Consider the following 26,610-nt stretch of genomic DNA (forward strand, 5'->3'; position numbering starts at 1 on the left):
TTATGTCGAAGCCTTCCTGATGATTATAGCCTTTTCCTGCTAAACTCACTTTTTACTTTCAATAGATCACATAAGTTTGTAACCTGTATGCTACTGATAATGTAGAATTTGTGATTCCTAGGAAACTAGGGTCCATGTATTGTCTATCATCAAAGCTCTATATTCCTCAGTCATGAGTGTTATTGGATGCAGCCATAAAGGAGGTGGGATACGTGCTTCAGTTATGTTGAGTGTAAGTATGTGAGTCATGGGGTGTCTTGTTGAGAAGAAAGTTAATCGTGTTGAAGTAGATTATGTTGATCTGACGTAGTCCTCAGTCAGATATGATTGGGTATTTGTGTTTCTCTGATGATAGATATCTTGAATATTCTTAGTTTCAAGATCACTGATGTTTCAGATGCATGAACTATTATGGTAATGATCTCATGATTTGTTTCTTAAAGATCATCAGATCAATCTTTTAGAATGTTGTTGAGTGATGCAGTTTTCATTGTTTGAGTAAAAGATGGCTGTGTAGATTTTGAATATTGTGACATGTTATCAATAGTGTGATCCATTATAGTACCTTGAGTATGGTTGATTGACTCATAAGATTCATGAGTGTAATGAGTTTGGGTAAGATTATTGTATTATACAAACGTGATTTAAGTAATCCAACGTTAGTCAGATTTGGTACAACTGAAAAGGGGTGGGAATATTCATAAAATATAACATCTCGAGAGATGAAAAATGTACATGTGTATAATAAGAGGCATTTGTAACCCATGTGCATAGAGCTGTAACCCAAGAAGACGCACTTCTCATACCTTTGATCACGTTCATTCTGAAAATATGGTTGTAAATATGGATAACAAAGACAGGCAATTCTTATTAAGGATGAGTAATCTGATTGTGCTTGGAATATGATTTCATAAGGTGATTTATTTTAAAAAACAGGAGTTTATATACAATTTATAAGAAATTCAGCAGTATCAACAGTTTCATCACAGAATTTTTTTAACATATGTGCTTTGTGAAGTAGATAAAGAGAATTTACATTTTTGTCTATATTTTCTTTATGTTGTTCCATTTTGTTCAGGAGTATGAAGAGACAATAATTTATGAACCGTTCTTTTATTTTTTAGATAGGTGTGGAGAGCCTCGTCTTTCCACCCCAATCAGATTCTAAATATTTTATCTTAGAGCTAAATTGATTTTCTACTGAAGTTTGAAATATTTTAAACATAGTTTGCAGTTGAGTCTTCCTGTTAAGAGACAAATTCCAATAAATTTACTAAAATTGTATATGAAACAGCATAATAAGAAAAACCAGTGTGTGAAAGAATTGTGGAGGGGGTCAGAAGTCTGAATGGATTATTTCCAGGCACTTGTTGCAGATATAATGCATTAAAGAGAGAGCTAGCTTATTAGATGTAGAAACATTCCAAGAAACACAAAGTATGTTGATTGAGATGTCTACTAGGTAAACCAAATCTTCTGATTATTATTTGCAACGTGCAGTACATGAGGGTGTCGAAGCATGAAATGCCAGACTTAACCTGGTGCTCTTGCTCCAAGGAATGTGGCTTTCTTTGAGAGTTGTGGCTTCAGATAGTTGTTATAAATAAATATAACATCTATATTAAGATTCAATTCTAGTTGTTAAGATGTTTCCCTATCTCCATTTAATCGTAGCCATGTATCTTTCATCCTATCTATATTTAAACTGATATTAAATCGAACCTGCTAATTCTCAAGATGAGTATAAAGTACAAGTTCAATGCTTATTAGTTAGTATTTATTATATATCCTATTGTTCGATCTGGAAGCTGACTTGGATGTCAAATTTGCGGTCTCACATCACATATCTCTGTCTCTCTGTCTCTGTATCTATCTCTCTTATGTTTTGGTTTTAACACTTCAATGTTGGGAAACAACCGTCATGCCAACCAACATAAAGAAAGATCAATATCACAAATTTTTTGGCAACTTTTATACAAGAATATCCTAAGTTATTTTCTTTTTTGTTTACCAATCATTTCGAAACCTAAAAAAGCACCCCAAGGAACAGCAAGTGGAACATGTCCTAGACTTTATAAGGTCATTACGGATATCATGTCAGGCATAAAGGATACATAGATGTCCATGAAACAAGACTTCTTACTGCTTTCCAAATTACATTCTCAGCATGGCCAGATGATTTTTATTATCATACTTTACAGTTTAATTTGATGTAAGGGCAAATATAAGAAATAACTGATTAGTTATGAATAAAAGATGTCGAAACGTATATACTTTCTTCTCAGTTGATTGCCTGTCTCATCGCATATGGGGAATATCTTTTATGTTTAATTATCATTTTTCTTTTATGTATATGTTCTATTGGAGGTCGATCACCATTCTTGGTTGATCTTCTTTATTTTTTTCAAAAACAATCGGTGCTTAATTTTGATTTTGACTGCTTGGACTTTGAAAGTTGCTGGCTGGATATATTTACAATATCATTTTTCATACTTTTGCATGAAAATACTGAATCTCTAAACTAGCTAATGTTTCCATGCCCTTATTACCCCTGTATTGACTGTATAAATGACATCATAAACCATCTGAAGATAAGTAAATAGCCTCAATGTTTCTTCATATTAAACTCCAGATTTTCACAAATGATTCCAATAAAAACGACATAGGGTTTCCTTCAGTATGATGTCATGACATAAACTTTTACTCTATAATTTGATATCAAAAAAATTTGAATATGGTTTGGGATATGTTTGAAATTGTACAGGTGATATAATTTTTCAAATCAACTCTTGTATACTGCCCAATTTTAAAACTGATGCAAATATAATGAACTTTAAGTTGGGGCCTTAATATTTCACACATCAATGGCATTACCAAAATTCCATTTTCCTCATAGGAATAGAGAAACTATATATTGACCCCATGCCTTTCGTTTAAGGATAGTTACTTGATTATTATAATTTTCAGATATTTTCTATGTACTCCCATAGTTTACAATTAGTCGACTGGTGGAACTTAGTTATTTATGAATCGGATGTATCAACCTTTCAACATATGGATTAATTGAATTCCCTTTCTTATTATATTAGAAAAATCAATTTAGAATAAAAACAGATTAATTTTTTTTGGAATTTTCCACAAATTAACCTTTCAACAACATAGTTTGTATTAAAAACTTATAATTTTTAATTATTTAGGGAAATTTTCTGTTTCAACGCAGGAATAATTTAGAGATTAATTGAAGAGGACATTTTGATGATATTGCACTATTGTAATGTCTTCCCCCCTTCAACTGTGTGATCCTCATCTCTCCACTTCTTTTCTCCATCGATGGATATGTCTAGTTCTACCATAGTCATCAACCTCCCCTTCTTCTCCACATCTTAATTTAGCATCAAATTAATTAAGTATAAGTGAAAACATAGTAAATTCAATAATGTAATATAGTTAATTATTTTATTTGAGCATGGGATAATCTGGATTTGATGTTTTGATTTGGTTTACCTAAAATCCAAGAAAACATACATTAACTTGTTTTGTAACATGATGTAATCAATGTTTCATACGTTGATTTGGAGAATAATTTTGACATTATTTGTTGTCAGCTTCGGGTGCTAAAAGAATAGCCAAAAGTCTACATCATTTTGCTGATTTTGGGAACAGACTTATTAATAAAAGATTGAAAATTTCTATATGAATATATTGGCTCCAAGGTGACATTTTTTACAAAATTTTTTTTAAATTTGGCACATATATCACTTTATGAACATAAAAAATTATTTTAGAGCCTAACGTGAAAGGCAGGCTTCTGGATGAGGTCTATACTCAACTCTATAAGGCATAATTTGTGTGTGTTCCATCATTTAGTGGTGATCTGAATTCTGTGAAAGTGGACATTTGCAAATCCAAGCTACCCTCAAACACCAATTGGCTCGAATAATGAAAATACCAATTTATGCATTTGTTCATCACAATGACACATATTTGGTGACATTTTTTATTTTGGAGTATGGAAAAGTTCTTCATTTTTAAATGCATTTAAATTTTTCAATCCACTTTCACAAGGATGTTTTGAATTTTGTAAAATTTAAGTAGTTTTAATAGTCATATAAGATTTGTTCTATATTTTTCTACATTGTATTCACAAATATATGAATTTTATAACTCCAATAAATCATTTATGTGTATTTTTTTGTCCTTTATTTAATTTCATATGAATTTATTGAGGCATTTTAGGCGTTAACCATCAATCATGCCGTGGGACACAATCTGAACTGTTGAACAATAACGTGTCATCATCTTGCATAATGATTAAGTCATTAATCATTGCTAAAATCCCTGTTATGGCATCACAAATCCCAACACCATAATGTCTGATAATTGCAATGGTGTTCCTATTTTGTAAACCCAGGGACGGCATAGGCCAATAAAAAAGAAGTGATTTTATTCACAACAAATGTGATAAAGAGGCCAAGGAAATCCAAATTAAATATTTCTTATTTTATCATTTATTTTGCTTTTGACTGGTGAGATTTGGTGATGCTAAACCCATGTGAAGATCTGGCAGTGATGTGTCCAATTTTTATTGACCTATGTGAAAATGATGTGCCCTTGGCGTGGGTGGATGTGCCGCCACATCACACGCATTTTCTCATTAATATTTTATTTAATATAATAATAAATCGTTAGGCTTTTTTTCATTTTCCTACAAGGACATGTGGCATGACATGAGTCATGGATAGAGGATGAGGGGGTGATCCAAGCGAATGAGTGCATTCAATGTTGATTTAAATACAAAATCCTAAAAGTGACGTGGGGGCTGTGACAAGGAGAGAAAAATACTTAATTAAATCAACAACTAACAATCATCCAAGTTGAGGGCCTGATATCTGTGAATCCAAAATTCCAATCAAGGTGACATTTTGTAAGTAGCTTTATCGTTTGTCCTCAATCCATCCATACATTTGAATATATAAATTGAGCCTTGGATATTTGTAAAAAACATCTTTGAATTCACTTTCTCCTAGAGAGGCATAATTAAGGAGACTTAGGTTTTTTAAGGTCCCTCAAGGTTTTTTTGGTGTATTGAGTGCTTTGAGAACATCAACAGTAAAGAGGAAAGGTTGATCTGCATTAAAAAATTGCCTTGATCCCAGGGGATTGTACATATCTAAGGTTAATCTCCTTTCTTACATTATCTTTCTCCATCACACATTAGTTAGATCCATATCACCCTCCTCAGCAGATCCGGTACAATACATCATCATCCACCAATATCCATCATCATCATCACACATCTTCTGTATCATCCTGACCACTCCCATTGCCTTATCGTCCATTAAAGGCACAAAACCCTTAAATCATTAATTCCCTCGCCTTTCTTTCTTACTAATCTCTCGTATCCACCATCTTCCACTTCTGTATTCATCTATCTGACTCCCTAAATTCCTTTCATCCTATTCATTTGATCCTACCTACATATTTTACATACCATCACACTCTATTTAAATACTTAGGACCTTCCCTCTCATCTCACCATTTTGATAGCATCACTACCTCTTAGCCCATGTGCAAATCACTTTCTGGGTATAGTTAAATCCCTGAGATCTGTCGCTACTGGAGAAGAGGTACTCATCCATCAACTAGGATATTATGTGAGTATTGGTTTACCAATTGTATTATTTAAACTCAAATCAACTGCAACATAATTCTAACCATAACTTTGAGTTTATGAACTATCATGAAGTCAGTAAGCTTTTCAGTTAGGAGATATGCTTTTCAGTTTTCTAACTTAATGGAAGCATATGAAGTCAATTTTACCATAAATTGTATTTATTAAACTACGTAGGTACCTATCTTTAATTGTTGATTAACTTAGAATGTAAAATTTATAAAACCGATCATGTAAAGTTTGGTTTTTGAAAAATACTGGAATGAAAGGTTGAAAAGTAGAGAGAAGGCTCAAATTTATTTAAAAAGACCAACTCTGATATGAAATTAACCTTCATTTGATTTTATTTATGATCAGAGTCCAAACCCTATCAAGACTCCAATTTACAGTATAATTTTTTATGTGATCACAATTGATAGGATAATTTTAATCTGATTAAAAAATTATTTGATATCATCAGTCAAATATGATTATAAATGAACTATTATTGGATTTGGCTTCTAATCCAACTTTAATTATGATCAGTATTAGAGTCCAATTGTTATTGAATTCTACTTGTATTGTGACTCCGATTACAAAACTCCAATTAGAATCATAACAAATTATGATTCTACTTTCACTTAGATTAGAATCACATGATGATAAGAGTTAAATTTTGATATGACTTTGACTATTATCAAAGTTTTACTATATTATAGTAAATACAATTGTGATCAACTATCATGTTTGAAACTATTTTTTTCAAACTTATTTTTTCTCTTCCTCTTATTTTTCATTTACTGCACAGGTAGCAGCCAACCTCAATGCCAATCCATGTTCGATTCATCTTTCCTTTTACTAGACTCAGTATATTGAGCTACAAGATAATAGAATTTGCTATCCTCAAGACTCTTCTTTTGTTAAAACATACAATTGTGTTTGACTAGTTCTAAATTTGTAAGTTTATAATGCTTGATAGTTAGCAATTCATAAATGGTAATATGTCAAATATATATGAGATCCTTATTATAGGGTGTTTATCAAACTAGTTATGGAATTTGATATTTGAAAGTTCATGAGTACCTCTGAAAGTTATACAGATAAAAATGTTCCCTAAAATGGGTCTAAATGTTGATCCACATCACATAACAGCTCATTGTAGACCCATGGTTCAACTTACCTTATATGATGTGAATAAGAAATTGAAGAAAGAAAGCATAAATTATTATAATTATGCTATAAAAAATAAAAAATATCCACCCAATAATTCACTAAAATTGGTGGCTAATGCGTGATAAGGGTTGTTCTCTCTAATTTAGACTAAAAAATGATGTGAGAGAGATAAGAAATGACTCAGGAAGGAATTCCATGAGCTATATAATGATTTCTAAAGACAAGAAATGATTCGTAATATATTAGTGTCAATAATTAACTTGGATGGGGAGATGAAGATAAGTATGAATGCATGTAGGTTTATATACTCATAAATTCAACATGTATATGTATATACATCTTTGGAAAAACTATCCACTTTAAAAATCCATAGTAACACTAATGTAGAAATATTGTATGAATCAAATTAAATAATATTCAAAGTTATGTTTGGCTGCATTAGCAATAGCTGTCAGTCAAACCATTCTGAATGCGTCTAACCTAGGTCATATCAAATATATGTCCCAAAAACATGAGTGATATTCTTAAATATGTGCAAACATATAGAAAATTTTATTTATTGTCCATTATTTTTTGTGCAGCTTAAAATTAATTTACATTTGATGTAATGATAATTCATTTAGAATAAGTTACTTCAACAATAAGTTATTTATATTAATTTCAATTATAGCACGTTTTAGTGGTTAAATTTCATGTTTAATGGGTGTGATATATTTTAAAATATAAAAATTTATGCAGGATGTTTCAATTTATTTGTATGAAAACTGAGAATTAATTTAAAATCAACTAGAATGTATACCGAATTTTTTGCCTTACAGTTGATGTTTTAGTCGATGGGAAATTTTTTCAAAAATCGGAGGGGCCTTTCTCAATCATAAGATCAAATGTACTAGGAACTTTAATAGAATGTTATTCTAATTTTCCTTATTTTATAGAATTTTTACAGCACTGTGAATATTTTTTGGTTTGACGAAGATATGTGAACACCATGATGTTCACATGGCCTACTCAATTAGATAGAAACTTTATACAAACCCCCATCATCCACATGGCCACCAAGTAGCATGGATGTAGACCAATAGGGAACATGGGATACCAGCTATCATCTTATCCTTGGGGGAAAAAATGTATATACACAGATTTATCACCATATTTTCCTTATCGAATTCCAATTTGAAGGATATTCAAGAAGGGCCATCGAAGTATCCAAATAGAATAAAAGTAGCTAGCCTGATTCATACTATGAGTATGGTAATCCCTTAGCCATTACTATGGAGACACTAAGGATATAAAGTGGTTACTCTTTAGATGAAATAAATTCATTAAATTGATTTGTATAAATCCCGAATTGGTATGTACTAAATTGTCAATCAAGTTGATTGATCTCATAGTTATGTAAGTTCACAAAGAAGATTGAGTGGTCAAGATGGGATCATCTGCTCTCAGTATAAGAGTAGATATGGCCGAGCGGTGCTGTCCAATTTTTTCGGCTGCTGTGCAAATTTTTTGATTGCACGAAAGGGGTAGTTCGATAAACAGTGCGAATTTGTGCTAAAAAATTACATCGAACATCTCAAAAATTCTCACAAATAATTGCGATCAGAGAGGTGATAGACCCAAAATATGTGATGTAATTATACATATTTCAATGCCATTTTGGGATCATTTCACATGTATTTTCTCTAATTTTATAATAATTTTACATTCCCTGCATTAAATAGAGTAAACAACAAAATAATGCATTTTAAGGTCAATTTTATGCATGTTTTAGAACTTCAAAGATTTGTTAGTAAAAACATTTAGGACCTTTTAATTTTCTAAGGCTCTATTTATTATGTATGCTATTGCAGGGAAGAAGAGGAAGTTGGAGAAATTAAGAGAAGAAACAACTAGAGAAAATGTCATGAAAAAGAAAGATATATAATGATAAAAGTAAAAAAATGGCCTAATTGGGTTGGCTAAGGAACAAACCAATATTAGAACAAACGACAGGCTTCAAGCTAGCAGCCAGGCCAGCGAGTGCGGAGCACTCAAAGCCGGTCCAGCCGCTAGCGAAGCCCATGCACAAGAAGTGCAGAGCGCAGGCCCAAATCGCGCCAAGCACAGGCCCAAGGAGATCGCCCATAGAAGTATGGATTTCATTTCAATTCATTTGACATAAACCGCAAATAATTATATACTATTTTGTTTTTTAGAAGTTTTCAATATGGGATGTAAATCCCACGTTTCTTTTAGTCGCATCGGGCTGGGCCACAGAGCGAGAATATGATCGTGGCCCAACGAGCTGCGATCTCAACCAAACAAGAAGAAAAAAAGACCAGGCTTCGAGCCAACCCGGCCCGAAGCCCATGCCTTTCCGAGCTTATTTAAAGAGGCGGATATGTTCTCAGCCATCTGATCCTCTTGATAAAGATCGGACGGTAGAGATCTATTTCGTCAATTTAACTGTTTTGTTTTTATTTCAGGCCTTGAAATTGGCCGCGATTGCTGACGCAGATTGTGGGATCCATCGGCGGACGAATCAAAGCACACGGAGGTGACATGGGTTGTTGACGTGGCAAGCTGATGTGGTTGAGGCGGGTACAACGGCCAGGGGCAATTGTGTCCACTCTCGCCCATGGCCGTCGACTCCATCGGCCAGAGGCCGTTCTCGCCTGGCGACGGGGGACCAGACACGATCCAACAGTTGGGGAGATCCATCAGGGCCGTCCCCCGCTATCGGACGGCCTCTGGGATCCTTCTAGACCGTTAAAAGGGGCCAAGAGCCCCTAATTTGACATCTTTCGATCGAAGCTCTTAGAGACGGCGGAAGACCCGTCTGAGGCTAGCGGAGCAAGAAGAGGAGCATGACAACCTTCTAACGACTCCTAGAGCTTCAGAAGGCTCCAGTGGAAGTTGAGGAAGACGAAGACTCGTGCTAGCATGGAAGAGAAATAAAGGGGGAATCGCATACCAAAGTTGGGCGCGGCGATCGGCGCCGCCACCCTCTTACCTTGATTCAGGGCGAGTTGGTAAGTTTTCTTGTATCTAATCTGGATGATTTACTTTTATGTATGGTTAATTTGAATATCCTCCCTTGTTAATCCTTGATTCGATCCACATCGACTTAAAATTGTCACTGTGATTTTTTTTTCTCGCATTTCATCAAACACCTCACGGGCTTGATGAATTTATCTTTATTTATATAAGTTCTATACTACTCAACTTTATAAAAATGTAAAAACATATTATCCTATCATTTCTTCTTCTTTCAGGCATTCTGTCAAACACCTAACGGGTGTGCGACAGAATAACCCCTTTTATCTTATATTACTTAGAAATCGACATCTTTCATGCATTCTGTCAAACGCGTCACGGGCGTTCGACAGAAACACCTTCTTTAATCGATACTCCCTTATAAAATCTACATAAAAATATCTAAAAACATATAACCACTATATAAACTATATGACTACTATATTAACTCCTATTTCGACCAAATAACCCTTTCTACACCCAACCTTTCACTATAAGAAAAAAAAAATATATATATATATATATATATCTATATAAATCATATAAAATCATATAAAAATACTACTCTACCCCATCTCTTCTATCTGAATATACATAGCTACTTATTCTTACTCTTTACTCTTACTAAGCTAATATCTCATCTACTTATTAATTAGTTATCTCTTCTTATTCCCATTATTTTAGTATTATTACTACATTTTATTAACTAATAAACCCTTTATTGAATACATACCTAAAGGCCAGCCCCTGTGGAGACGACCTTACTCTCACTTATACATCTTTGAGAAGTTTCTACATATTATAAATTTATTTGATTGTAGGCAAATTAAAATTACAATGACCATTAAAATTAACACCGTAATTTGCCTCCATCAAGAGGGAGGGGAGAGAGAGCGAGAAAGAGAAAAGCGATAAAGAAAGGGAGAGTGAGAGGACCAAGCTGCGTACACAAGAAAGGGATGGAAGAATGAACGGAAGAGAGAACAGAAAGAAAGAGAAAGAAGAGTGATAGAATGAGAGAAGAACGAGAGAGAGCGAGAAAGAGGATGAGAGAGAAGTGTGATAGAGAGTGAGAGAGAGAGGGAAGAGTGCAAGAGAGAGGAACAAAAGAGAGAGAAGAAGAGCACAAGAGAGAGGGACGAAAGAGAGAGAGTACAAGAGAGAAGAGCACAAGAGAGAGGAACGAAAGAGAGAGAGTACAAGAGAGAAGAACGCAAAAGAGAAAGAGGGACAGAGAGGAACATGAGAGAGAGAAGAGCACGAGAGAGAAAGTGGGAGAGAGGAACGAGAGCACAAGAGAAGAGCACAAGTGAGAAAAAGAAGAATGATAGAGAGAGAAATGAGAGAGAGAAGAGTGCAAGAGAGAAAGAGGGGAAGAGATGAACGAGAGAGAAAGAGGAGCGCGAGAGAGGAATGAGAAAGAGAGAGAGAGAGAGAAGAGCACGAGAGAGAAAGAGGGAGAGACAGATAAAGAAAAGAGCGAGAGAGAGGAAGAGGGAGAGAGAGTCACGGCATTTGAAAGGTCTAAAAATAATTGCACCTTCACACGACACAGGCCCATGCACAATGCGCAGTGCGAAGTACTACAGAAGTGTTCGATGTGCAGTCCGGAAAATTCACCGAACCGCACATCACACTACTTTTGGACCGGTCACATGAAGGGACCATCTCTTTATAATAGGAATATGATTCAATGAAGCCATTGGTCAAGGCATCGACATATCGATGAAGAGGCCTTCGACAAAGTGCAAATATATCAGCATTAACTCTCATGACCAATTGGGGTTTGACAGTTGACCTTGCCATATGTTGACCTAGGAGGATCATGTGTATGAGGGGGATACATTTAAGGTACTGATGATGAACAGATTATATGACTAAGTCAATACATAGTACGTTGTTTCTTCTAGTGCACAAGGTGTAGCTTGGCACTCTAGGGTTGGAGACTTGACCTATCAAATCGGTTAAACCAATCCAACATTAATTAACTTATATGAAAATATAATTAATTAATTTGGACGACCAATACAGGTCATTTGGCAAATAGAGTTGTTGCCTTGACTGATACATAGACCTAGAGGGTCACACACAAATGTTCTTTTAGATGTCAAAATATATGCATAAAATTTGGGGATTTTATAAAAATAACCACTTAGTATAAATGAGGGAAAGATATGATTTAAATTCAACCATGCGAGAATTTTTCAGGGCTCTTCCTCTTCTTCTCCCTTGTTCCCATAACTCCTCTCCATTCACAATGCAATCCAGATGATGTAATGATGATGATAAAGGGTTAATAGAGTTGGTCATAGTGAGCATGGATGTGGTCATGGATTCATTTTATTTTTTAGTGAAGATGTTATAATGTGGTTTAAAGTCTTCAGTTGCAAATCATTTTCAATTTTAATCAATATCAAGGCCTCTAGAACCCAACATTACGAGCTATATCGCCTAGTGCATCTTGGGCAAGGCCTAGACCATATAGAGTGTTGGGTCTAGAGTTGTGGATCTGGATGAACATGAGAATTCCACATTGCGGAAGACACATAACAACATCAATAAAACCATGAAATGAAGCACCTATGCAAGGATTGCAATTGTGATTTCTTAGATCCATTAGTGCAACAAGTGGAGCTGCTCGTGCAGCATTTAGACGTATCCATGCAATCCTAGACACGTTGAATCTCCTCCTTCACCTTGACAAGCTCTGTTCACCCTTTGTCGTCGCCGTTACACCATCCCAATCGCATTGGGAATTGAGTGGATGGGTGGTAATAAAAGAGGAGGGGAAGGGCCGTGAAAAATTATGACTTGGTGGATTTGCTTCAAGGTCTTCCCTTATTTTATACTACAGGAGTATTTTCTCATAAAAAACCCTCCAAACTAAAGAATATCTTTTGACATCTAAAAGCCCATTTGTATGTGACCTTGTACGCCCATGTATTAGTTTAGTTTAGAACCCAACATTACGAGCTATATCGCCTAGTGCATCTTGGGCAAGGCCTAGACCATATAGAGTGTTGGGTCTAGAGTTGTGGATCTGGATGAACATGAGAATTCCACATTGCGGAAGACACATAACAACATCAATAAAACCATGAAATGAAGCACCTATGCAAGGATTGCAATTGTGATTTCTTAGATCCATTAGTGCAACAAGTGGAGCTGCTCGTGCAGCATTTAGACGTATCCATGCAATCCTAGACACGTTGAATCTCCTCCTTCACCTTGACAAGCTCTGTTCACCCTTTGTCGCCGTTACACCATCCCAATCGCATTGGGAATTGAGTGGATGGGTGGTAATAAAGAGGAGGAAGGGCCGTGAAAAATTATGACTTGGTGGATTTGCTTCAAGGTCTTCCCTTATTTTATACTACAGGAGTATTTTCTCATAAAAACCCTCCAAACTAAAGAATATCTTTTGACATCTAAAAGCCCATTTGTATGTGACCTTACGCCCATGTATTAGTTTAGTTTAGAACCCAACATTACGAGCTATATCGCCTAGTGCATCTTGGGCAAGGCCTAGACCATATAGAGTGTTGGGTCTAGAGTTGTGGATCTGGATGAACATGAGAATTCCACATTGCGGAAGACACATAACAACATCAATAAGACCATGAAATGAAGCACCTATGCAAGGATTGCAATTGTGATTTCTTAGATCCATTAGTGCAACAAGTGGAGCTGCTCGTGCAGCATTTAGGCGTATCCATGCAATCCTAGACACGTTGAATCTCCTCCTTCACCTTGACAAGCTCTGTTCACCCTTTGTCGTCGCCACACCATCCCAATCGCATTGGGAATTGAGTGGATGGGTGGTAATAAAAGAGGAGGAAGGGCCGCGAAAAATTATGACTTGGTGGATTTGCTTCAAGGTCTTCCCTTATTTTATACTGCAGGAGTATTTTCTCATAAAAAACCCTCCAAACTAAAGAATATCTTTTGACATCTAAAAGCCCATTTGTATGTGACCTTGTACGCCCATGTATTAGTTTAGTTTAGAACCCAACATTACGAGCTATATCGCCTAGTGCATCTTGGGCAAGGCCTAGACCATATAGAGTGTTGGGTCTAGAGTTGTGGATCTGGATGAACATGAGAATTCCACATTGCGGAAGACACATAACAACATCAATAAAACCATGAAATGAAGCACCTATGCAAGGATTGCAATTGTGATTTCTTAGATCCATTAGTGCAACAAGTGGAGCTGCTCGTGCAGCATTTAGACGTATCCATGCAATCCTAGACACGTTGAATCTCCTCCTTCACCTTGACAAGCTCTGTTCACCCTTTGTCATCGCCGTTACACCATCCCAATCGCATTGGGAATTGAGTGGATGGGTGGTAATAAAAGAGGAGGGGAAGGGCCGTGAAAAATTATGACTTGGTGGATTTGCTTCAAGGTCTTCCCTTATTTTATACTGCAGGAGTATTTTCTCATAAAAAACCCTCCAAACTAAAGAATATCTTTTGACATCTAAAAGCCCATTTGTATGTGACCTTGTACGCCCATGTATTAGTTTAGTTTAGAACCCAACATTACGAGCTATATCGCCTAGTGCATCTTGGGCAAGGCCTAGACCATATAGAGTGTTGGGTCTAGAGTTGTGGATCTGGATGAACATGAGAATTCCACATTGCGGAAGACACATAACAACATCAATAAAACCATGAAATGAAGCACCTATGCAAGGATTGCAATTGTGATTTCTTAGATCCATTAGTGCAACAAGTGGAGCTGCTCGTGCAGCATTTAGACGTATCCATGCAATCCTAGACACGTTGAATCTCCTCCTTCACCTTGACAAGCTCTGTTCACCCTTTGTCGCCGTTACACCATCCCAATCGCATTGGGAATTGAGTGGATGGGTGGTAATAAAAGAGGAGGGGAAGGGCCGTGAAAAATTATGACTTGGTGGATTTGCTTCAAGGTCTTCCCTTATTTTATACTGCAGGAGTATTTTCTCATAAAAAACCCTCCAAACTAAAGAATATCTTTTGACATCTAAAAGCCCATTTGTATGTGACCTTGTACGCCCATGTATTAGTTTAGTTTAGAACCCAACATTACGAGCTATATCGCCTAGTGCATCTTGGGCAAGGCCTAGACCATATAGAGTGTTGGGTCTAGAGTTGTGGATCTGGATGAACATGAGAATTCCACATTGCGGAAGACACATAACAACATCAATAAAACCATGAAATGAAGCACCTATGCAAGGATTGCAATTGTGATTTCTTAGATCCATTAGTGCAACAAGTGGAGCTGCTCGTGCAGCATTTAGACGTATCCATGCAATCCTAGACACGTTGAATCTCCTCCTTCACCTTGACAAGCTCTGTTCACCCTTTGTCGTCGCCGTTACACCATCCCAATCGCATTGGGAATTGAGTGGATGGGTGGTAATAAAAGAGGAGGGGAAGGGCCGTGAAAAATTATGACTTGGTGGATTTGCTTCAAGGTCTTCCCTTATTTTATACTGCAGGAGTATTTTCTCATAAAAAACCCTCCAAACTAAAGAATATCTTTTGACATCTAAAAGCCCATTTGTATGTGACCTTGTACGCCCATGTATTAGTTTAGTTTAGAACCCAACATTACGAGCTATATCGCCTAGTGCATCTTGGGCAAGGCCTAGACCATATAGAGTGTTGGGTCTAGAGTTGTGGATCTGGATGAACATGAGAATTCCACATTGCGGAAGACACATAACAACATCAATAAAACCATGAAATGAAGCACCTATGCAAGGATTGCAATTGTGATTTCTTAGATCCATTAGTGCAACAAGTGGAGCTGCTCGTGCAGCATTTAGCCGTACCCATGCAATCCTAGACACGTTGAACCTCCTCCTTCACCTTGACAAGCCCTGTTCACCCTCTGTCGCCGCCGTTACACCATCCCACCCGCATTGGGAATTGAGTGGATGGGTGGTAATAAAAGAGGAGGAAGGGCCGTGAAAAATTATGACTTGGTGGATTTGCTTCAAGGTCTTCCCTTATTTTATACTGCAGGAGTATTTTCTCATAAAAAACCCTCCAAACTAAAGAATATCTTTTGACATCTAAAAGCCCATTTGTATGTGACCTTGTACGCCCATGTATTAGTTTAGTTTAGAACCCAACATTACGAGCTATATCGCCTAGTGCATCTTGGGCAAGGCCTAGACCATATAGAGTGTTGGGTCTAGAGTTGTGGATCTGGATGAACATGAGAATTCCACATTGCGGAAGACACATAACAACATCAATAAAACCATGAAATGAAGCACCTATGCAAGGATTGCAATTGTGATTTCTTAGATCCATTAGTGCAACAAGTGGAGCTGCTCGTGCAGCATTTAGACGTATCCATGCAATCCTAGACACGTTGAATCTCCTCCTTCACCTTGACAAGCTCTGTTCACCCTTTGTCGTCGTTACACCATCCCAATCGCATTGGGAATTGAGTGGATGGGTGGTAATAAAAGAGGAGGAAGGGCCGTGAAAAATTATGACTTGGTGGATTTGCTTCAAGGTCTTCCTTATTTTATACTGCAGGAGTATTTTCTCATAAAAAACCCTCCAAACTAAAGAATATCTTTTGACATCTAAAAGCCCATTTGTATGTGACCTTGTACGCCCATGTATTAGTTTAGTTTAGAACCCAACATTACGAGCTATATCGCCTAGTGCATCTTGGGCAAGGCCTAGACCATATAGAGTGTTGGGTCTAGAGTTGTGGATCTGGATGAACATGAGAATTCCACATTGCGGAAGACACATAACAACATCAATAAAACCATGAAATGAAGCACCTATGCAAGGATTGCAATTGTGATTTCTTAGATCCATTAGTGCAACAAGTGGAGCTGCTCGTGCAGCATTTAGACGTATCCATGCAATCCTAGACACGTTGAATCTCCTCCTTCACCTTGACAAGCTCTGTTCACCCTTTGTCGTCGCCGTTACACCATCCCAATCGCATTGGGAATTGAGTGGATGGGTGGTAATAAAAGAGGAGGGGAAGGGCCGTGAAAAATTATGACTTGGTGGATTTGCTTCAAGGTCTTCCTTATTTTATACTACAGGAGTATTTTCTCATAAAAAACCCTCCAAACTAAAGAATATCTTTTGACATCTAAAAGCCCATTTGTATGTGACCCTGTACGCCCATGTATTAGTTTAGTTTAGAACCCAACATTACGAGCTATATCGCCTAGTGCATCTTGGGCAAGGCCTAGACCATATAGAGTGTTGGGTCTAGAGTTGTGGATCTGGATGAACATGAGAATTCCACATTGCGGAAGACACATAACAACATCAATAAAACCATGAAATGAAGCACCTATGCAAGGATTGCAATTGTGATTTCTTAGATCCATTAGTGCAACAAGTGGAGCTGCTCGTGCAGCATTTAGACGTATCCATGCAATCCTAGACACGTTGAATCTCCTCCTTCACCTTGACAAGCTCTGTTCACCCTTTGTCATCGCCGTTACACCATCCCAATCGCATTGGGAATTGAGTGGATGGGTGTTAATAAAAGAGGAGGGGAAGGGCCGGGAAAAATTATGACTTGGTGGATTTGCTTCAAGGTCTTCCCTTATTTTATACTACAGGAGTATTTTCTCATAAAAAACCCTCCAAACTAAAGAATATCTTTTGACATCTAAAAGCCCATTTGTATGTGACCCTGTACGCCCATGTATTAGTTTAGTTTAGAACCCAACATTACGAGCTATATCGCCTAGTGCATCTTGGGCAAGGCCTAGACCATATAGAGTGTTGGGTCTAGAGTTGTGGATCTGGATGAACATGAGAATTCCACATTGCGGAAGACACATAACAACATCAATAAAACCATGAAATGAAGCACCTATGCAAGGATTGCAATTGTGATTTCTTAGATCCATTAGTGCAACAAGTGGAGCTGCTCGTGCAGCATTTAGACGTATCCATGCAATCCTAGACACGTTGAATCTCCTCCTTCACCTTGACAAGCTCTGTTCACCCTTTGTCGTCGCGTTACACCATCCCAATCGCATTGGGAATTGAGTGGATGGGTGGTAATAAAGAGGAGGAAGGGCCGTGAAAAATTATGACTTGGTGGATTTGCTTCAAGGTCTTCCTTATTTTATACTGCAGGAGTATTTTCTCATAAAAAACCCTCCAAACTAAAGAATATCTTTTGACATCTAAAAGCCCATTTGTATGTGACCCTGTACGCCCATGTATTAGTTTAGTTTAGAACCCAACATTACGAGCTATATCGCCTAGTGCATCTTGGGCAAGGCCTAGACCATATAGAGTGTTGGGTCTAGAGTTGTGGATCTGGATGAACATGAGAATTCCACATTGCGGAAGACACATAACAACATCAATAAAACCATGAAATGAAGCACCTATGCAAGGATTGCAATTGTGATTTCTTAGATCCATTAGTGCAACAAGTGGAGCTGCTCGTGCAGCATTTAGACGTATCCATGCAATCCTAGACACGTTGAATCTCCTCCTTCACCTTGACAAGCTCTGTTCACCCTTTGTCGTCGCCGTTACACCATCCCAATCGCATTGGGAATTGAGTGGATGGGTGGTAATAAAAGAGGAGGGGAAGGGCCGTGAAAAATTATGACTTGGTGGATTTGCTTCAAGGTCTTCCCTTATTTTATACTGCAGGAGTATTTTCTCATAAAACCCTCCAAACTAAAGAATATCTTTTGACATCTAAAAGCCCATTTGTATGTGACCTGTACGCCCATGTATTAGTTTAGTTTAGAACCCAACATTACGAGCTATATCGCCTAGTGCATCTTGGGCAAGGCCTAGACCATATAGAGTGTTGGGTCTAGAGTTGTGGATCTGGATGAACATGAGAATTCCACATTATGGAAGACACATAACAACATCAATAAAACCATGAAATGAAGCACCTATGCAAGGATTGCAATTGTGATTTCTTAGATCCATTAGTGCAACAAGTGGAGCTGCTCGTGCAGCATTTAGACGTATCCATGCAATCCTAGACACGTTGAATCTCCTCCTTCACCTTGACAAGCTCTGTTCACCCTTTGTCGTCGCCGTTACACCATCCCAATCGCATTGGGAATTGAGTGGATGGGTGGTAATAAAAGAGGAGGAAGGGCCGTGAAAAATTATGACTTGGTGGATTTGCTTCAAGGTCTTCCTTATTTTATACTGCAGGAGTATTTTCTCATAAAAACCCTCCAAACTAAAGAATATCTTTTGACATCTAAAAGCCCATTTGTATGTGACCCTGTACGCCCATGTATTAGTTTAGTTTAGAACCCAACATTCTGAGCTATATCGTGTAGTGCATCTTGGGCAAGGCCTAGACCATATAGAGTGTTGGGTCTAGAGTTGTGGATCTGGATGAACATGAGAATTCCACATTGCGGAAGACACATAACAACATCAATAAAACCATGAAATGAAGCACCTATGCAAGGATTGCAATTGTGATTTCTTAGATCCATTAGTGCAACAAGTGGAGCTGCTCGTGCAGCATTTAGACGTATCCATGCAATCCTAGACACGTTGAATCTCCTCCTTCACCTTGACAAGCTCTGTTCACCCTTTGTCGCCGTTACGCCATCCCGATCGCATTGGGAATTGAGTGGATGGGTGGTAATAAAAGAGGAGGGGAAGGGCCGTGAAAAATTATGACTTGGTGGATTTGCTTCAAGGTCTTCCCTTATTTTATACTACAGGAGTATTTTCTCATAAAAAACCCTCCAAACTAAAGAATATCTTTTGACATCTAAAAGCCCATTTGTATGTGACCCTGTACGCCCATGTATTAGTTTAGTTTAGAACCCAACATTACGAGCTATATCGCCTAGTGCATCTTGGGCAAGGCCTAGACCATATAGAGTGTTGGGTCTAGAGTTGTGGATCTGGATGAACATGAGAATTCCACAGTGCGGAAGACACATAACAACATCAATAAAACCATGAAATGAAGCACCTATGCAAGGATTGCAATTGTGATTTCTTAGATCCATTAGTGCAACAAGTGGAGCTGCTCGTGCAGCATTTAGACGTATCCATGCAATCCTAGACACGTTGAATCTCCTCCTTCACCTTGACAAGCTCTGTTCACCCTTTGTCGTCGCCGTTACACCATCCCAATCGCATTGGGAATTGAGTGGATGGGTGGTAATAAAAGAGGAGGGGAAGGGCCGTGAAAAATTATGACTTGGTGGATTTGCTTCAAGGTCTTCCCTTATTTTATACTGCAGGAGTATTTTCTCATAAAAAACCCTCCAAACTAAAGAATATCTTTTGACATCTAAAAGCCCATTTGTATGTGACCCTGTACGCCCATGTATTAGTTTAGTTTAGAACCCAACATTACGAGCTATATCGCCTAGTGCATCTTGGGCAAGGCCTAGACCATATAGAGTGTTGGGTCTAGAGTTGTGGATCTGGATGAACATGAGAATTCCACATTGCGGAAGACACATAACAACATCAATAAAACCATGAAATGAAGCACCTATGCAAGGATTGCAATTGTGATTTCTTAGATCCATTAGTGCAACAAGTGGAGCTGCTCGTGCAGCATTTAGACGTATCCATGCAATCCTAGACACGTTGAATCTCCTCCTTCACCTTGACAAGCTCTGTTCACCCTTTGTCGCCGTTACACCATCCCAATCGCATTGGGAATTGAGTGGATGGGTGGTAATAAAAGAGGAGGGGAAGGGCCGTGAAAAATTATGACTTGGTGGATTTGCTTCAAGGTCTTCCCTTATTTTATACTACAGGAGTATTTTCTCATAAAAAACCCTCCAAACTAAAGAATATCTTTTGACATCTAAAAGCCCATTTGTATGTGACCCTGTACGCCCATGTATTAGTTTAGTTTAGAACCCAACATTACGAGCTATATCGCCTAGTGCATCTTGGGCAAGGCCTAGACCATATAGAGTGTTGGGTCTAGAGTTGTGGATCTGGATGAACATGAGAATTCCACATTGCGGAAGACACATAACAACATCAATAAAACCATGAAATGAAGCACCTATGCAAGGATTGCAATTGTGATTTCTTAGATCCATTAGTGCAACAAGTGGAGCTGCTCGTGCAGCATTTAGACGTATCCATGCAATCCTAGACACGTTGAATCTCCTCCTTCACCTTGACAAGCTCTGTTCACCCTTTGTCGCCGTTACACCATCCCAATCGCATTGGGAATTGAGTGGATGGGTGGTAATAAAAGAGGAGGAAGGGCCGTGAAAAATTATGACTTGGTGGATTTGCTTCAAGGTCTTCCCTTATTTTATACTACAGGAGTATTTTCTCATAAAAAACCCTCCAAACTAAAGAATATCTTTTGACATCTAAAAGCCCATTTGTATGTGACCCTGTACGCCCATGTATTAGTTTAGTTTAGAACCCAACATTACGAGCTATATCGCCTAGTGCATCTTGGGCAAGGCCTAGACCATATAGAGTGTTGGGTCTAGAGTTGTGGATCTGGATGAACATGAGAATTCCACATTGCGGAAGACACATAACAACATCAATAAAACCATGAAATGAAGCACCTATGCAAGGATTGCAATTGTGATTTCTTAGATCCATTAGTGCAACAAGTGGAGCTGCTCGTGCAGCATTTAGACGTATCCATGCAATCCTAGACACGTTGAATCTCCTCCTTCACCTTGACAAGCTCTGTTCACCCTTTGTCGTCGCGTTACACCATCCCAATCGCATTGGGAATTGAGTGGATGGGTGGTAATAAAAGAGGAGGGGAAGGGCCGTGAAAAATTATGACTTGGTGGATTTGCTTCAAGGTCTTCCCTTATTTTATACTACAGGAGTATTTTCTCATAAAAAACCCTCCAAACTAAAGAATATCTTTTGACATCTAAAAGCCCATTTGTATGTGACCCTACGCCCATGTATTAGTTTAGTTTAGAACCCAACATTACGAGCTATATCGCCTAGTGCATCTTGGGCAAGGCCTAGACCATATAGAGTGTTGGGTCTAGAGTTGTGGATCTGGATGAACATGAGAATTCCACATTGCGGAAGACACATAACAACATCAATAAAACCATGAAATGAAGCACCTATGCAAGGATTGCAATTGTGATTTCTTAGATCCATTAGTGCAACAAGTGGAGCTGCTCGTGCAGCATTTAGACGTATCCATGCAATCCTAGACACGTTGAATCTCCTCCTTCACCTTGACAAGCTCTGTTCACCCTTTGTCGTCGCCGTTACACCATCCCAATCGCATTGGGAATTGAGTGGATGGGTGGTAATAAAAGAGGAGGGGAAGGGCCGTGAAAAATTATGACTTGGTGGATTTGCTTCAAGGTCTTCCCTTATTTTATACTACAGGAGTATTTTCTCATAAAAAACCCTCCAAACTAAAGAATATCTTTTGACATCTAAAAGCCCATTTGTATGTGACCCTGTACGCCCATGTATTAGTTTAGTTTAGAACCCAACATTACGAGCTATATCGCCTAGTGCATCTTGGGCAAGGCCTAGACCATATAGAGTGTTGGGTCTAGAGTTGTGGATCTGGATGAACATGAGAATTCCACATTGCGGAAGACACATAACAACATCAATAAAACCATGAAATGAAGCACCTATGCAAGGATTGCAATTGTGATTTCTTAGATCCATTAGTGCAACAAGTGGAGCTGCTCGTGCAGCATTTAGACGTATCCATGCAATCCTAGACACGTTGAATCTCCTCCTTCACCTTGACAAGCTCTGTTCACCCTTTGTCGTCGCGTTACACCATCCCAATCGCATTGGGAATTGAGTGGATGGGTGGTAATAAAAGAGGAGGAAGGGCCGTGAAAATTATGACTTGGTGGATTTGCTTCAAGGTCTTCCCTTATTTTATACTACAGGAGTATTTTCTCATAAAAAACCCTCCAAACTAAAGAATATCTTTTGACATCTAAAAGCCCATTTGTATGTGACCCTGTACGCCCATGTATTAGTTTAGTTTAGAACCCAACATTACGAGCTATATCGCCTAGTGCATCTTGGGCAAGGCCTAGACCATATAGAGTGTTGGGTCTAGAGTTGTGGATCTGGATGAACATGAGAATTCCACATTGCGGAAGACACATAACAACATCAATAAAACCATGAAATGAAGCACCTATGCAAGGATTGCAATTGTGATTTCTTAGATCCATTAGTGCAACAAGTGGAGCTGCTCGTGCAGCATTTAGACGTATCCATGCAATCCTAGACACGTTGAATCTCCTCCTTCACCTTGACAAGCTCTGTTCACCCTTTGTCGTCGTTACACCATCCCAATCGCATTGGGAATTGAGTGGATGGGTGGTAATAAAGAGGAGGAAGGGCCGTGAAAAATTATGACTTGGTGGATTTGCTTCAAGGTCTTCCCTTATTTTATACTACAGGAGTATTTTCTCATAAAAAACCCTCCAAACTAAAGAATATCTTTTGACATCTAAAAGCCCATTTGTATGTGACCCTGTACGCCCATGTATTAGTTTAGTTTAGAACCCAACATTACGAGCTATATCGCCTAGTGCATCTTGGGCAAGGCCTAGACCATATAGAGTGTTGGGTCTAGAGTTGTGGATCTGGATGAACATGAGAATTCCACATTGCGGAAGACACATAACAACATCAATAAAACCATGAAATGAAGCACCTATGCAAGGATTGCAATTGTGATTTCTTAGATCCATTAGTGCAACAAGTGGAGCTGCTCGCAGCATTTAGACGTATCCATGCAATCCTAGACACGTTGAATCTCCTCCTTCACCTTGACAAGCTCTGTTCACCCTTTGTCGCCGTTACACCATCCCAATCGCATTGGGAATTGAGTGGATGGGTGGTAATAAAAGAGGAGGGGAAGGGCCGTGAAAAATTATGACTTGGTGGATTTGCTTCAAGGTCTTCCCTTATTTTATACTACAGGAGTATTTTCTCATAAAAAACCCTCCAAACTAAAGAATATCTTTTGACATCTAAAAGCCCATTTGTATGTGACCCTGTACGCCCATGTATTAGTTTAGTTTAGAACCCAACATTACGAGCTATATCGCCTAGTGCATCTTGGGCAAGGCCTAGACCATATAGAGTGTTGGGTCTAGAGTTGTGGATCTGGATGAACATGAGAATTCCACATTGCGGAAGACACATAACAACATCAATAAAACCATGAAATGAAGCACCTATGCAAGGATTGCAATTGTGATTTCTTAGATCCATTAGTGCAACAAGTGGAGCTGCTCGTGCAGCATTTAGACGTATCCATGCAATCCTAGACACGTTGAATCTCCTCCTTCACCTTGACAAGCTCTGTTCACCCTTTGTAAATGCGTTACACCATCCCAATCGCATTGGGAATTGAGTGGATGGGTGGTAATAAAAGAGGAGGAAGGGCCGTGAAAAATTATGACTTGGTGGATTTGCTTCAAGGTCTTCCCTTACTTTATACTACAGGAGTATTTTCTCATAAAAAACCCTCCAAACTAAAGAATATCTTTTGACATCTAAAAGCCCATTTGTATGTGACCTTGTACGCCCATGTATTAGTTTAGTTTAGAACCCAACATTACGAGCTATATCGCCTAGTGCATCTTGGGCAAGGCCTAGACCATATAGAGAGTTGGGTCTAGAGTTGTGGATCTGGATGAACATGAGAATTCCACATTGCGGAAGACACATAACAACATCAATAAAACCATGAAATGAAGCACCTATGCAAGGATTGCAATTGTGATTTCTTAGATCCATTAGTGCAACAAGTGGAGCTGCTCGTGCAGCATTTAGACGTATCCATGCAATCCTAGACACGTTGAATCTCCTCCTTCACCTTGACAAGCTCTGTTCACCCTTTGTCGTCGCCGTTACACCATCCCAATCGCATTGGGAATTGAGTGGATGGGTGGTAATAAAAGAGGAGGGGAAGGGCCGTGAAAAATTATGACTTGGTGGATTTGCTTCAAGGTCTTCCCTTATTTTATACTACAGGAGTATTTTCTCATAAAAAACCCTCCAAACTAAAGAATATCTTTTGACATCTAAAAGCCCATTTGTATGTGACCTTGTACGCCCATGTATTAGTTTAGTTAACAACTCAAGCGACCCAATAATCATTATTGATCTTCCAAATTAATTAACTATACCATCATATAGATAAATTAAAGATAGATCAATATAACATAATCAATAGGTTACGTCTACAACATGTGGGGTGCCAAGCTACACCTCCTGCTCTAGAAGATACAAAGGAGTGTATGTCTACACACTCATGGAACCAATTTATCATCAGCTACGGTGTATATATAGTTCCTCATCCACTTAACGCTCCTAGAATGACTTAGGGTATGTTCAATTGTCAAACCCTATCGGTCATCCGAGTTAGTACTAATGCGCCCACAAATCATCAGATAGCTCTCGTCTGATATTTCAGTGATTTGGCCAATGACTTTATCGTATCATCTTCCTTTAGTTGTCTCATCTTATATTGAGTGCAGATGATCCCATCTTGACCACTTAATCATCTTCGTGAACTTCTTGATGAAACTCAATTAAGACTTTAGAATTGTATGATTACGAACTCATAGGTCATAGTCAAAGAGCAAACATATAGTCTAGTTAATGATTCAAATGGCCTAATAGCCTTTATTGGCAAACAAAATTAATTAACTATATCATCATATAGATTAATTAAAGGCGGATTGATTCAACCCAATCAATAGGTCGAGTCTCCAGCCAGTGGAGTGTTAAACGCGTACTCTAGAATATACAAAGCATTATGTATAGACTCACTCATGGAACCTATATTTCATTAGTTAATGTGCACGCATAATCCCATGTCCACTTGACGCTCTTAGGACGACTTAGGGTATGATCAATTGTTAAGACCCTAATCGTTCATCCAAGTCAATATTGATGCGTTTGCAAATCCTCAGAGAGATCTCTGATATCGTTCACTCAACTGTATCATCTTATACTGAGGATAGATGACCCATGTTGACTACTTAATCATCAACGCGAAATTCTTGATGTACCTCAATTAAGACTTTAAAATTCCATGATTAGGAAATCATAGGTCATAGTCAATATAGAATGGTTTGTCCACAAGACATCTTGGGTGTCTCAAATTTAAGAACCACTTACACAACCGTGACATGAAATCAACCTGATTGATAATTTTTAAAAATATCATTCAAGGATTCATTCAGATCAATTCTTTGAACTCTTACCAATAAAGAGCACCCACTATCTTTCCTTAGGGTATTCACACCATTGGCTACACGAACAGCCTTACTAATCCGATGTGTGAGGCTAGATATTGATATTGTATCTGGAGACTTCTAAATCCTTCTCGAGTATGCTTTGAATAAGAATATTTATAACATATGCTTAAAGACTAGTGATCTATGTATGACGAGCTCATCATAATTTGTGTACTTCATGATAAGCATCACACTTGCACTATAATGAATACATAACGAGATATGGACTGTGTGTTTGGGTTGTTGGCTACATATATTTTCATCTATTCCAACTATCTAATACTTTATACATACCTTTTCTCGTTTCCTTCATCGCAAATCAAGGAGTCTTTGAAATTTTGATATGAGAAGAAGCATAAGAAGAACAGAAGATATAAATCTATTGATGGGGGACCATCCACTTCGAAGCCCTCATTCATCCACTTCGTCACGTGAAGGTTCACGCATATGATCCAGTCTTCGGAGTACGCGGCCTCGTCAACGGCACAACAAGGTTTGACGTTA

This window comes from Wolffia australiana, chromosome 18 (assembly GCF_029677425.1).
Source record: "Wolffia australiana isolate 7733 chromosome 18, ASM2967742v1".
Taxonomy (NCBI): Eukaryota; Viridiplantae; Streptophyta; class Magnoliopsida; order Alismatales; family Araceae; genus Wolffia; species Wolffia australiana.